This window comes from Chinchilla lanigera, unplaced genomic scaffold, assembly GCF_000276665.1.
Source record: "Chinchilla lanigera isolate Chin_1 unplaced genomic scaffold, ChiLan1.0 scaffold00032, whole genome shotgun sequence".
In the NCBI taxonomy this organism is placed as follows: Eukaryota; Metazoa; Chordata; class Mammalia; order Rodentia; family Chinchillidae; genus Chinchilla; species Chinchilla lanigera.
Genome location: NW_004955433.1, coordinates 7,220,328 through 7,234,956, shown reverse-complemented (window position 1 = coordinate 7,234,956; position 14,629 = coordinate 7,220,328). Strand labels below are relative to the sequence as shown.

Sequence of the window (14,629 nt, the reverse complement as noted above, 5' to 3'; positions counted from 1 at the left end):
AATCTTGCTTTAAAGACGTATGTGGAAATATGTCATTTTACATTAAGCGCACACTGATTAAGTCTCCAATCTGGCTTTTCTTTGAACCCCAGAGCTGTACATGCAGCTGCCTGGCAGGGCCCTCAGTTCAACAGCAATCAAACATACTGTGAACATTCAAGCATTTCAGATGGAGCTGAGGTCTGCTCTGCCCAATCACAGCCCCATTCCCAGCCCCTTCCTGGGAGATACTTAACATTAGCAATTAGCTAGACAAGGCTAGACCTTTTAAAGTTAATTAGCCTGTGTACACACCCATATAGATAGAAATATGCAGATATCCCTCTTTCCACATCAGAACATTTTCCTGTCTTTTTAACTGCTATATAGTATTCAACAGGCCAGCTAGACCATCCATGTGTCCAGATATTTTTATCAAACAGGCAAAAGTACTGTTATTTGATATTTGAACCACATCTGTTAAAATTACTGTTTCTTTCCCCTGCAGTGTGCTTCTGTCAGGCAGCATTGAACAGTTGTGGGCATCTGGGGACCTGGCTATGAAGCATCTGTGCTGCAGTCATGTCCAGTAAGATAGAGTGGGTTATAGTTGATGCTGTGTAGAGTAAAGCCACAGCCAGCTATTCTGGGGTAGGAATGGCTTCCAAAAACACACTTGCCAGGTCACTTTGTGTCATGACACTGCGATCCATGCCCAGATGTCCCACCCTGAGGACTCTGCCCAACAGTGCCCAACACCAGGAAGAGGAAGTGTGGGAAATAAGAAGTGCTGCGGGGAGGGGTGGCTCTTTTCTCAGCCCACACAGTGGGACACAAGGAATTGGTTTTCCCTGACACCTCATCCAGATGGAGTCTTCCTTCTGTGAGTGCGTCTTCCTGTGTCTCTGCAGGAAAGTGACCCTACATAATCATGGCCTGGTAAGAGGCCACCAAAGAGAATGAAGCCAAGACCTGCAGAGAATAGAAAAGTACTTTAAAGATGTGTCCACGGTTCAAAACAAGAATAGGTTCATTGTTACTTTTTCTGAATTTTCTGATATTTGTCAGTTATTATAATTTGTTTATTTTTTTATCTTAAAACAATATTCACCTTTACAATAATTTTGTGTTCTTTTTTCTGAAGGAGAACTCCAGACATTCAAGCTCCCCATAGAGCCCACATCCATGTGATGGTAGGTGTATGGAAATAGGGACTCGGGGTGCTGTCCTGGGATGGGAGGTCAGTTCTGGACAAAAGCAAACAAACAGCCAATCAATTCATCAAGTCCCTGGTTTGCATAGACAAAGCAGGTGTTCTCCCTTCCTCCAACCCCGACATCCTCATTCCCCAGCCCTGACTGTGGGCTGAAGGCCAAATCATTTCCTGTGATTTCTCTGTTTATCAGCTCTCTATTATCATGATGGCAAGAGCCGCCCACTCAATAAAGCAAAGCAAACTCCTGCAAACACACACACAGCTCTGAGCATGTAGGTCCCGGATTTATTTTCTAATTAACAAGTCATTCTCAACCAATGTGATGATTTGCTTGACATCCCATTTGGATTTGTGGGCAAACAAATCATCCCTGGGCCTCGGGCCATAGCTCCATGGAGGGTGGAAGACTTGGGAGGTCCCTGCGCGGCCATTGGTCATTACTGTGGCTTCTTGTTCCTCTCCCCCTGCTCTTTTCCATCTGTCTGCAAGGCTGTCTGACTTTAGGTAACCAGGCTGAGCCCTGGGGAAGCCCCCTCCCTGCAGCCTCACAGTTCTGTCCCATCCTCCCATTCCGTCAGTGCCAAGCTCGCACCAGGGAGGAGGCCCCATGGCAAGGGCCATTAGAATCTTCTCATAACAAGTGGACTGGGGAACCTGGTTGCCTTTTTCAGATCCTCCTTAGAGCCTGCTGAAAAAGGAAGCTCAGGGATGCCAACGAGAGAAGGAAAGGTACCCAGAAGGCACATGAATCCCCCCTCTCCAAATTATCTGCTGCCACCAGCTGTGCATCTTTGTGCACAGCTGTGCATCACACCCCACTCTGAGGCCTTGGACCCCCATCCATGATAGAAAGCCATTGGAGTAGCTTGAGGTCCCCTAAAGGTGGATCTCATACCAAGCCTGGGCAGCAGATGTGTTCTAAGTGTTCTACACAATATGTTGTCATGTTTTGTTTTAATATTTGGACCAGTTGCCTATACTATGAAGATTGGGAGTCATCATTTTATAAATATAAAAATTCAGGAGTTCTAGCATCATTGGATCCAACTTCCCTAAAGCCAACAATGAGATACGCCCAGGTACAACTGCAGAAGGGAGCTGCTGCCCTCAAGAGATAAGCCATATGCCCTCCAGTTCCTGCAGTCTCCCCCAACCCCTATCATATTCTGCCAGCCTGCTCTGCCTATGTAAGTTATTTGTGTGGCCCCTGAAGGTCTATAAGTTTGGGATGATGGCCTTTTTTAATATTCTGTTACTTTAATTCTGCATTTTATTCTGCTGCATATTATTAGCTCATTCCCAGGTGTTTATTGAGTGGCTTTTGTGTTCTTGGACCTTTGCTAAGCATTGAAGAATGTATAAATAGAGTATAAGAAACATGGTCCTTGGACTGGGGATGTGGCACAGTGGTAGAGCGCTTGCCTTGCATGCTGAAGGTCCTGGGTTTGAGTCTTAGCATCGCAGACAAAACAAACTCAGGGTTTAGCTGCCTAGATGACAATTTATGGCATTGGAAGAAGCCTTTCTACCCAGAATGGGGGAGAAGACCATTTTAAACTATTCCTCCTGCTTGTCCCTGTGTAACCCTATGACTAACATTTACATGGCATCTGACAGTTGTCAGGACATTTTCCTATCTATTAAGTCTTCGAGTTCTTACCACAACCTGGAGAGGTGGATGTTATTCCCAGATGCTCACAGATGTCAAATGACTTGTTCTTTTCTAGGTTTTTTTTTCCTGATACTGGGGGTTGAACCAAGGGCCTTCACACCGAGCCACATCCCCAACCTGTATTTTATTTTTTTACTTGAATACAGGGTCTCACTAAATTTCTATGTTGCCTGGGCTGAGCTCTATTGTGCCATCTTTCTGCCTCAGCCTCCCAGAATGCTGAGATTACAGGCATGCCCATTACCCCTGGCTCAGGTTTCATTTTTAAAACACAGCACAGATTCAACTAGACATAATTTAAACACCTAACATCTGCTATTCTGAATGCTTAAAAAGCTGTGCCTACCACAGTTCTAACCCTGGGCACTATCTTTGTGCCTCAGAAAACAAGATTGGTCCACAGCCTAAAGGATGCTGGAGGGGTGACTGAGTCCAAGATAGAGCAAAGATCCCCAGCTGTCTGCACAGCGCTTGTCTCTTCGCCATTTTCTCCCCCATTTGCTCGTGTCACCAACCAGCACTGTGAAGAGCAGCAGCATTCCAGTCTTCTTGGCTCCCTGTGCCATCCCGTTTCACATTTGTTCTTGCATTAGTTAGGAGTTTCTGGGCCCCTGATGCCCCTTGTGCCCTCACCCACCAGAACTGGCCTGGATCCGTCTCCTCCCAGCTTATCTGTGTAATAATATCTTCTGAAGGTGTAGATTAGCTGGAGTGATTTCTGTCACTGGTACAGAGGTCAGCCCTCCCTGATTGTTTATATGTATAAGCACAATTACCTTCCATTTGTTTTGTACTTTGGACTGTCCAAAGAATAAGTATCCGGAGTCATTTTGAATGATAGCTTTCTGGTTGCAAAGAAACAATCAAACTGATCTTAACAACATGTAGAAGATGTGGGGCTGGTGTCTCTACATCTAAAAGTCCCTCCCCTTTGAGGACAAGACCCTGCTCTAGACTCCACAGCAAGGGTCATGTGTCTGTCCAGCCCTCGGTGACTGTGCTACAAAGCCTGGGAGCATGGTGGTGATTGATGAGCCTCTGACAGGCTGCCAAGGACACCGCAAGCTGCTCCCATCTTCGTGGGCAGGTAGGACACTCTTTTTGTAACAAGCTTCTCTGGCTAAAAGTCATAAATCTCCTCTGATTTAAGTGACAGGTTGTTGGGATTGTTTCCTTTGGCTTTGGCACAAAGAGGAAATGTAAATCCAACATAATCTGTAGTGTGAGGAATACATCAGATCTGAAGGCTAGGGTTTTTCAGGCTGGGAAGGACTAGAAGACAGCCAGCTAGGGGCTCAAAGTTACTCAGCAGACAGATAGAATAGTGAAGCTACAGTGCAGGCCCTCAGACTCCGTGTCATGTGTCATCATCACCCATTGGGCCACCCCCTTTTTCACATCTCTGTGCATGCTCCCCACTGCATTCAGGTGCCTCGGATCCCATGTCACTGGCACCATCTGTGACCCCACTGAGCTGCCTCCATCAACAACCCAGACACCAGATCTCTTCTGTTCCCCTTTCCTTGCCCCAACCAATTGGTCTCTTCTGAGAGACATGATGACTCAGTGCCAGATGCTTGTGGCTCTACCAACCTTGCAGCCTTTGCTTCTACAGAGAGCTACGGTTTTCCAAACCCTTTTTCACCTGCCACATGTGTGGGCCTGGAATTGGCTGGACTGAGGTATCATCAAAGAGATGGATTGAAATAAGGCAAAGCAGGGAGGTTTCACTATGCCAGAGACTGGAAAGGACAACAGAGGATGCCGCTGTCAAAGAAGACACAAAGTCCCAGCTATTACCCAATGCGTGACCCCGATAGATAGGCATTCAGTGTATTCTTGTTAGATGAGTAGCAAATGGATGAGTGAATGAGTGAGTAGATGAATAAATGGAGATCTGAGTGTAAAACATCGAGAGGAAAGTGGACAAGACTGCCAAGTCCAGGGAGCACTAGCGTGGGAGCAGGGAGCACTGAAGAGGGGCCGTGTGGGAAATCATGACCAAGGGTAAGAGATGGCACTGAGGCTGCCCAGCATCCATGCTGCTTCCCTCTGGCAACAGACCTTGGTTTACCGTGGGACAAACAACCCTCCTCCTCTTTGCACGTAGACCAGGTCAGAATGCAAATGAGGGGCTTCTGCCAAAGGCCCTGTATACCCATGCTGGTAAGCGATGCACGCCACTGTAGGGTGTTAGATGCCCCTGCTTCCTCACCCAGCAGAACTGGTCTGACTTTGCCCCCACCAACCTCATTGTCAAACTCTTCCTACAAGCAGTCTCATACCCTTATAATAATGTCCTTTAAAACCTAGATTACTGGTGGTACATGCTTATAATCCCAGCTACTGTGGAGGTTGAGGGAGGAAGATCACAAGTTCAAGGCCAGCCTGAACAACTTAATCAGATCTTGTTGCCTCAAAATAAAGTTTAGATCTGCCAGAGTGATTTCTGTCACTGGTAACTAGATATTCCTGAGCAGCACAAGATCACAGGTCCAGAAGATTGGCAGTTATAGAGTCTTAGTTTCCTACACAGTGCCCAAGACATTGTGGCTTGCTGGATGGTCCCTGGAGGCTCGGTTGGTAGTGACTTTGAGACTGGGAGACTCTGGAGTCCAGAAGAACTCTTCCTGGGTATTGCTCATAAATGCTGAGCCAGCTGGGTGGGTAAGAACAGTTAGAGAATCTCCCTCCTAGATGCGTGTGTCTCCAGTCCTGCTGCGGCTCAGCTCTTCTGAAAGGAGGCCTAGGACACCCAGGTGGCAGTACTGATGGGACATAAATTACTTCAGTACAGCAAGCACAATTAGAAATTTTCCTTTTGCTTCTATCAAAGACTGACAGCCCAGCCAGCAGGGCATGTGGGTTGATATAAGAAGCTGGTTGGCAGATTTCTCTAGGAAATTCTCTCTCCAGCTCTCCCTCTATCAAGAAGAATCCTCCCACACCTTTGTCACACAGCCTTTCTAAAGAGCATCATTGCTTCCTCGGCCCGGTCCAGGCAGCTCTGAAGTCTCATTTGAGAGAGTGAGAAAGACTGAGACAGACAGACAGAGAAAGGGGGAAGCCGGGAAAACGGAGAGAGGCCAGTGATGGGAGGAGTGAGGCTGAGCTTCACACCAGGTCCTTTCCCACCTGATAGGCTGGGCAGGGGGTGCTGGGACGTCATTCGGTCAGACGTGGAAGAGCAACTGCTTCACCTAATGAGCTGAAGTCATTAGCTGAGCCCGAAAATCACGAACTGCTCTCATCGGTCTTTGGCCAGAGTCGTGTCCCAGCTCCTCACAGAGGTTACCTTGGATTTGTGTTACAGGACAGGACAGAGTAGACAAAGCTGCCAGCCCTACTCCAGGACCAAGACAGACAAATGTCTGGAGTTTTACTATCCCTTCCCAGTCCCTGGTGTCCCTCACGAGGTGCTGGCACACCTGCTGGGCTCTCTCACGACCACCTCTGTCTCCCCTTGGTTTTGTGCCCCTCGTGCCTGTCCTTGTTTCTGTCTGGCCCTTTGTCTCACATCCCCCCTCTTCTCCTGACTCTCACTCTCAATAGCTCACATTCACAGTCCTCACAAGAGAGGATGTAATAGGTTGACCACGTACCATGTGGCCTAGGAAGGCTTTGTTGACAGAGCTTGCACACCAAGCTATTCTCTGGTTCCCTGCCCCACCTGGGATCAGGTGCTCCCTGCCCACCCTGATCCCACCAGTTGTGGCCAATGGCAGGAACAGGTGGTACAGAGGACTGAAGAAACCCTCAGGTGGAGGTGAAGTCAGCTGTGGGGGGGGTATAACTGGGGGACAGTTTGCTGCACCTTTTGTCACACCCCTTGGTGTACCTTGACATCTCTCAAGGACACCAGAGACCCAGTAGAGCAACTAGTGACCACTTAACGAATGTGAATTGGAGACCCAAGGAGGTGCCCTGCTCTGCTGGGCACCTGAGCAGATGAGAAGACTGGCTGAACAAAATCACTCTGATCCACAGGGCATTTGCATTCCGTAGGTCGGGGAGGGGAGCGTCCTGGCTGCAGTATCTGCTCTCAGTAGCTGGGAGATACAAAAAGCTATTGAGCACACCTCTGGGGCCTCCTGAACCTCTGGACTCTGGGTCCTCATTTCTACTGTGGGACAATGATGGGCCACACACGGTGACACAATGAGAGTCAGGAGCACGCAGGGTCCTGCGCAGAGTCTACCACAACAAAGATGTCTCGCAATCGCCCTTCTAAAAATGACTTTTAGTCATATTAAGATGATTTTTAGGACTTGAGATATTTATTAAGATGGGAAATACCACTATGAGCCAGTGCTGTGCTCAGGAACTGACTGACTGCCAAGAGAGCAAACCTCACCTTGCGTTCCATCCTTCCCTGTGTGTTCACACCAACCGATCCCCAGGTGAGGAACCCAGGAAAGAGGTTACAGCACACACTGAAATGAGAATTAGGAGCCTTCCATGTTTAACTGTTGCAAACACTTTCTTACTTCTGAGTCACCCCAAGCAAAGGTGACCAACCCCTACGGGAGGATTTCCCACTGCAGTGGTGACAGTGTTGCCCTGGAAAAGAAGCAGTGTGAGCTATAGAAAAGGCACAACCTGGAGGCCAGGGCTGCCTCCTGTTGGGACAAGAGTACTCTGTCCCCATTGGTACCTGGCAGAAGATGACAGTCACTGGTAGTGCGGATGGGAGCAGGGGTCCAAGCAGCAGAAGAGCTTTCAGAAGCTGCCACATTACAGACATGGACGTGACTTGTCTGCCTCTTGCTCAACAGAATGAGAGCCCCTACTCCCTTCAGGAAGCCTAGTTAGTCCCTTTCTCTTTCTTCTTTCCTTTTTCTTATTTTTCTTTGAGTACTTTCGTAGAACCCAGGGGCACTCTACTACTGAGATATATGCCCAGCCATTTTTCTTGTTTATTTTGAGACAGGGTCTCACTAACTGTCCTGGCAGGTGTTCAACTTGGTGATCCTCCTACTTCAGCCGCCCTCAGTACTGGGATTACAGACATGTCCATCCTACCTGACTTCTTCTTTACTTAAGTCAGGTTCTCTTCCACTTTCCTGTCCTTTCATACCCTCTAGTTTGTACTTAGGTTGACTGGTCTGCAGAAGAATCTCACAGATTCTAAGAGTGGGAGCTCCTTTGTGTGCATAAGGAAAGCCTGAGGCCCAGAGCAGGGAAGAAACGTGAGGTTATGCAATAATTAGTGACAGACACGGAGAAAGCAGGGTCTCCAGCTTGGTTCCCAGTCCCAGATTCACCCCAGGTGAATCCCACATACTCTCTACTTGCCCAGTGTTGTTCAGCAAAGGGGCTGTGTCCCTTAGCACTGGTTGCACACGCTCCCTTGATGCAGGACTTCCAGGTGCCTTCGGTATACTAAGGTAGGAAATTTCCATGGACTGGGCCAGAAGGGGGTGTTCAGACATGCAGCGTTTTCCAAACTTGTTTGACTTTTCTCTTTCCAAGGGCTTCCTTGCAGGTGAATGTCTGGCAGAACGCGTGCTGGGGACCACTATGCAACATGATGCCATCTCATGACCCATCATCGCTGCTTCCTGCCTGCTCAGGAGGGGCTCAGGTTCCTCACACCAGCCAACTGGGCCTGTGCCTGAAAACATGAGCCTCTAGAAGAAACGCCACAGGATACAGCAAATTCAAGCTAACCAAATATTCTTTCTTTCACCTTCTCTTGGTTCCAAAACTCTACATTTAATGAAATATTGCAGGATGAAAAGGGGTGGGAGAAGAGATGTCTGCCCTGATCCCGAGACTCTCCCTGTCACACTGCAGCCCAGAACAAATTAAACCAGGGGCTCTTGGACAGAGGCTCTGTAATGAGGAGCTGAGAGCCGCAAATGACGGGTTCCGGGCTCTGCCTGGGCCAGTGATAATAAAACAGCACAAGTAGATGTGGAAGCTTCGGAACAAAAATACCTTGTAGCTATTATCTTCATGAGTCTCTGCCCTTCCACGCAACGCCTCCCTGCATTCTTTTAATCTGCAGCTACTGAGAATCGGTACTTTCTCACCTTTGTAATATGAGAAACAAGTTAATTAAAATCAATCCCGACTCCAGTCTCAGAACGTCCCTGCTTTGGCTCCAGATCTGTCAACAGTGAGTTTTGATATCAGCATGTGCATGAAGGTGCTTACTCAGAGATGCTGATAATTGCATTAATTTAGGAGACATTAGCTAAGCCCAGCGATTAATTATACAGACAGCAGGCAGAGATGTTGCTACCAGATTGCCAGAAGAAAAAAGTAGAAATTCCAGCTCCTTTTATCCAGATCCAAACTCCCAGGACACTCAGAGAAGCAGAACTGTCTTCATTGTTCAGGGGTGTTTATCAGGATGATCACAATGAACAGCGGAAACCTTAAAACAGAGGGCAGAGAGCTATATGTACGATGTGCACTTATGGGAGCTTTACTGGACTCTAGCTCTTTGAAAGCTGGTCGTTTATTAGGCATTGTGACATATCTCACAGAATCAGAAATTGTAGTTAGTTAGTCTGTGTCCAATTTCCTCATTCATTAACTATTCAAAATTAAATAGAAATTCTCTATCTCCCCCTACTTTTCACAATAGACACGTGGAGAACTTAGTACATATGCCCATACCTTCCCAGTCAATGTCAAGACCACATGTAAGTAAAACAGTTAACTAGATTTTAAAAAGGAAAACAGATGAAGACTTAGCTTGATTTTTCAAAAACTTTAATACAGAAAAGGCAGAAGACCATCCAGGGAGGTGGCAGGGCTGTTTCTGTTTCTCCTGTGGCAGCTCTGTGTATTACACAGCCCAACTCCAGGGCTTTGCTTTTCCTTGAAGAGTTTCACAAGTGCCTGGCGGAAATGGCAGCATTTGGGACTGGGGTCCAATTTTAGATTTTTATCTCATCCATAAATAAATTGGGAGTTAAGACTGGGGTGTAATCAAAAGGGGCCCAAAATGACCGTTAACTCAGGTCTTTAGACCAGAAACCAAAGCACAGAGAAATGAGTAACTGGGGCAGCATTCACAGCTGCCTGACTCCAAAGCCCAGGTTCCTGGCCACTGCGCTACCACCCCTGAGCAGAGACACTGCCCAGCTTTTATGGTCCTCTTTTACCATGAAGCCACAGAGGTCCCTTAGGGACCATTTGCTCAAACTGCATACTCCTTTGAGTCCAGGCTGACTAGGTTATACAAATGAAGCAATCTTTACTTTTGTTACTCAAAATATATATAAAATCTTTGTAAAAGATGCAAGTCCAAAATATGCCAGAAAACTCCTTAACTATCCTCTACTCCCTCTCTAAGCACTGTTATCAGTTTTGTTTGTACATTCATCTGATCATCTCTGTGCAAATATACATAAATCAGAGTTTTATTCTGTGTCAGGAGCACACAATGTTTTCTAAGATGCTTCTATGTTTAATAATATGCCCTAGGAATTGTTCCATGGTGGTACATGCAGAACTACTTTCTTCTTTATTAGTATATAGCATTCCAATTTTGCTTCTGCCAAATCAACTTGTAAATGACTGCCAGTACTAACCATGGGCTTCCAGAACTGTGAGACAATAGATTTCTATTGTTTAAACCAATCAGCTTGTGGTAGTTTAATACAGCAACTTTAACAAACTAATACTAATTTATACACATTTCAGTGTGTAAGAATAGTGTAGGCACCATATCCTTTGCTCACCAGCCAGCAGATGGAGTCTGGGTTGTCACCTTTGTGATCCCATTTAGCACCAGAACTGAGTCTATCCTGATTGTACTCCTACCTGATGGATTTCCTTACCAAATAATATCATAACCTGCTAAAGATGACATGGTGAAAAATGCCCCATGATAAGATGGTGTTTGCCCTCTTGTGGGCCAAACATTAGTAGAAGTTGATGTGTACGGCAAATGATGGTGAAATAAAAGGCAGGTGAGGCTGCAGAACTAATCATCAAGTTGTGATTAGCTTTGTTTTCTGCCAAACTATTAGTCAGAGGAGCATCGTGCTAAGCAGCATCCTGTGGTTGCAAGTGGCCGAGATCTACTCACATTGGCTCAAGCAGAGGATATGTGGTCATTGTCATTTGGTCTCTTTTACCATCCACGCTCAGCCCTGCTTTCTTCTGTGTCAACTCTATTCAGGCAGACTCTTCTATGGTGGGAGGAAGCTTGCTGAGACTTGGTTTATATTCTCCTCCAAGTAACCCCAATGAAAATCAGTTTTTTCCTCAAAATAACCCAGTAATTATCTAGGGTAGCATCTCACTGAGTTAACATGGATCATGTGCCCAGTTCAGATCAATCACTATGACCAAAGTGATGAGATATGCCTACTGACCAGACCTGGAACACGTGACACAAGACAGCCCCAGACTTGGGGAAGTAGGGCCAGCCCCATGTAGACTACCTGGGCTGAGAGTGGGAGAGGGTGTCAGGGTATCAGATGCTCATAAATACCATTCCTTCTTTACTATGTCTGAACTCTGAACAATTGGGAGAGAGACACAGGCAAATGGAGTGAAAACACCACAATTAGTGTCAGTAAGCTAGGCTTGGGGAACACAGCTTCACTACCCAGCAGCAATGAGCTTCTAAGAACTAAACCAGAAATCAACAGTTTATCAAGGGGTGAAGTGGATAACTGCCAGTCTCCCCCTGGGAGCCCAGACCCTCGAAATCACAGTGCGGATAAGGGAATATGTATTCCCCAGTGGAAGAGTGGGACAAGAAGGCTGAGCAGATCTTGCCCCATCCTTCCCTCAAATACACCAACAGATAAGATGGTATCTCTTCCTGGTGAGGAATGAAAGACAAGGTAGAGGCCAGAACCTGTCCCTTCCCAGAAACCTCTGCACTCAGAAACCAGAAAAGTAGGACAAAGCCTGCCCCTTACCCTGTAGCAGAGAGGAGCTCCCCAGCAGAAAATCAAGGTGCTGCTACAAAGGAAGAGATGAAAATGGCCGCCATATAGCCCAACATAAAAGATGAAATATCCCCATCCATTTTCTTCCCCAAGGATGCCAAATCATCAATAGTAAAACCAAGGAGTATACTTGATATGTTTACGTAGATAAGTGGGGTTACATATTCCACTCTAGCTTGGAGATGGTCAAGATTTAAGATTTTATAAAATCCTCTTTGAAGAAAAATCAAAAGGTAAAGCAAAATCAGTCACCAGTGTGATCTGGGGGCCAGTTCCAAAACCCACAAGTGGATCATAGGGTCAAAAGAACTGGGCTCCAACACAGCTCAGCCTCCATCTGCAGGTGCACTTAGACAAAGAGTTTCATCCTCCCGAACTTCCATTCCCTCCACAGTGGACATTCCAAGCTAGTTGGCTGACCTCAGAGTCTTGTGGAGGTCAAACGGAACAAGAAGGGAAACACTTCTGGTAATAACAATGGTTAACATTTTAAGCAGCTACAATGTGCCTGGCCCTGTTTTAAGAGCTTCAAGTAATCGAACTGCTCTAATTTTAAGACAGTCTTACAAAGTAGGTTCTCTTAGTGTAATCCCCATCTCCCAGATGAGGAGACAAAGTTACAGAAGGGTGGAGAAGATTTCCCAAGGTTTGACAGACTACAAAGGACCCTGCAGCTACAGTCACAGATGAGGCTGTCATTGCTCATGTCAGGCAGAACTCAGAGGAGTGGCCCGAAAGAAGGGCAATCACACAGGGAAGGGAGATGGCCTTGCTGGCTCTGCACCTCTTCACAGAGGAGAGACTTTTGAGCAAGAGAATCTGGAGGTTCAGCCTGGGTGCTCGGGTGCATGGGCCAGGGCAGGGTGCAGAGACTTGGGTGAGGGCTCTGTCTGTGTGTGGCCCAAGCGTGAGAGGAGCAGCAGGAGGGCTCAGATCATCATAGTGTGATGGGAGCATCAGTCCCCAGCATGGGTACTTCCTAGCCCACTTTCACACGCTAACCCTCACCTGACACCTCCCCTTCTTCAGGTAAAGGAATGAGGGGAGACTAAAGTAAGGTCCCCTTGCTGAGGCCTGGTAGGAGGTGAGCTATATATCACTCCAGATTGGCCTCAGGCTGGTGACTGTCAGCCCTATCGGAGACCACAATCACTTTCATTTTACCTGGCTTTTCTTTAAACCAAACAGAACTCTGAGTTTCTTCAGCAGATTTAAGGTAAGGCTGCAACAATTTTTCTACTGAAGCCTGTGCTTTCTAGAGAGAAGGAAGCACAATCTTTGCCAAAGCCTTCCCATTCCCCAAAGACAGAAGGATATAGATGTTCCCTCTGGCGAGGAGAGAGTGAGAAGAAATCACTTTTTAGCACCTGTCCAAATTGTGGTAGACTGTATTAGATGATTTAACTTTGTATTTTAGCCTACGTTTGATTTTGCTCTAAGATTTATAGTAAAGCTGTAAAAAGATGAGTCACAGAATTTCCTTTGCCCAAATAAGGATGGAAAATGGCTGCCGCACACGGCCATACCTTCCTTCCCATGTCAGAGGTAGATGTGGCTAATCGATAGTGAGACTTTCCTTTGGACCCCAGATGTGGCCTCAGAGGCATCAGTGCCATCCTCCAGGCTGCCTAAGCCCACAGGTGAGATGAAAAACATTTTCTATTCCTTCCAATCAGCAGGAGAACCTGAGAAGGATGAGAAACAACTGAGGAGATAGACATAACACCAGGTGACTGGGAGAAAAAACACAGAGAGGAAGGGAGCCGAGAGCTTTGCCACATAGATGGTTCCTGAAGACGAGTGATAGAAAACAGGCACGGAGAATGTAAGAGAGCTGTTGATAAGCTGTAACTCTGGTAACCAAAAAGAGAGTGTTAATATGATACTTAGCACATGGACTCTTGGAGAGCTGAAAACAAGCTGTGTGGATGGAGTTGTTAAGGGGCTGGAGACAGCCAGAAGATATTTGTAGGATAAACACAGCAAATGCTTAACCCTGAACTGAATGACTATAGAAACAGATGTGCATACACACAAACGCATCCTTTCTGATTATAGTTGACATCTGAGTGTCTCTCATTGTCAGGCATCATGCAGAGTGTTTTTTCATTCACTATAATATAGAGGTTACTGTTATCCCATTTTATATACACAGCAACTGAGGCTCACGCAGGTTAAAAAGACTTATCCAGATCAAACAACAAGAATAGTGGAATTAAGATTGGACCTTAAGGGGCTGGGAATTTAGGTCAGTGGCAAAGCACCTGCCTGGCAAGTGCAAGGTCATGAGTTCCATTCCTGGTACTGGAAGAAAAAAAAAGATTGGACTTTAAGTAGTAGTACCCTAGTGCCTCCCCAAAGAATCATTACAGAATTAGGACCTGCAAAGGATAAGAGAAAATCTAGCCCAAGGTTTTCCATGCCTGGGGAAATTATTTTTTTTTCTCCAATTTCACATATTATAACTTTTTTATTTTAAAGATAAAAGAATGAAAGCCTATTAACAAAGAGGCAGACATAAGCAAAACAACATAAAAACAATAAAAGCAATACAGAATTTCAGACAAGGTGATAGGAAGTTAACAATGGTTGTTGTATTACATATTGTTATCTTCACATTGGTTACTCAGATAAACAAATATAGGGGGCTGGGGATTTAGCTCAGCAGCAAAGCGCCTGTCTGGCAAGTGCAAGGTCGTGAGTTTGGTTCCCGGTACCGGAGAAAAACCAAAAACAAAACAAAACAAAAAAAAAAACAAATATAGGCATGTAAGATTAATCAAACAATTAAACATTAACTGTTCCTTTTAATAAACTGATAGAAATTAGTAGTACAATTAT

General features: G+C 46.1%; 1 long non-coding RNA gene across 3 annotated transcripts in view; it reads right to left on the bottom strand.

Moving 5' to 3' along the window:
- Positions 1–394: 394 nt before the first annotated feature.
- Positions 395–14,629, bottom strand: part of LOC102011796 — a 41,935-nt gene continuing 27,700 nt past the window's right edge. For 2 of the 3 annotated variants that reach the window (XR_001234703.1, XR_261565.1), the window contains exons 4-6: positions 9,115–9,249; positions 1,091–1,226; positions 395–951 (exon numbers count right to left, since the gene is read on the bottom strand). This is a non-coding gene — a long non-coding RNA (uncharacterized LOC102011796). The remainder of the gene's footprint in view (positions 952–1,090; positions 1,227–9,114; positions 9,250–14,629) is intronic. The other variant, XR_001234704.1, reaches the window with a different exon arrangement.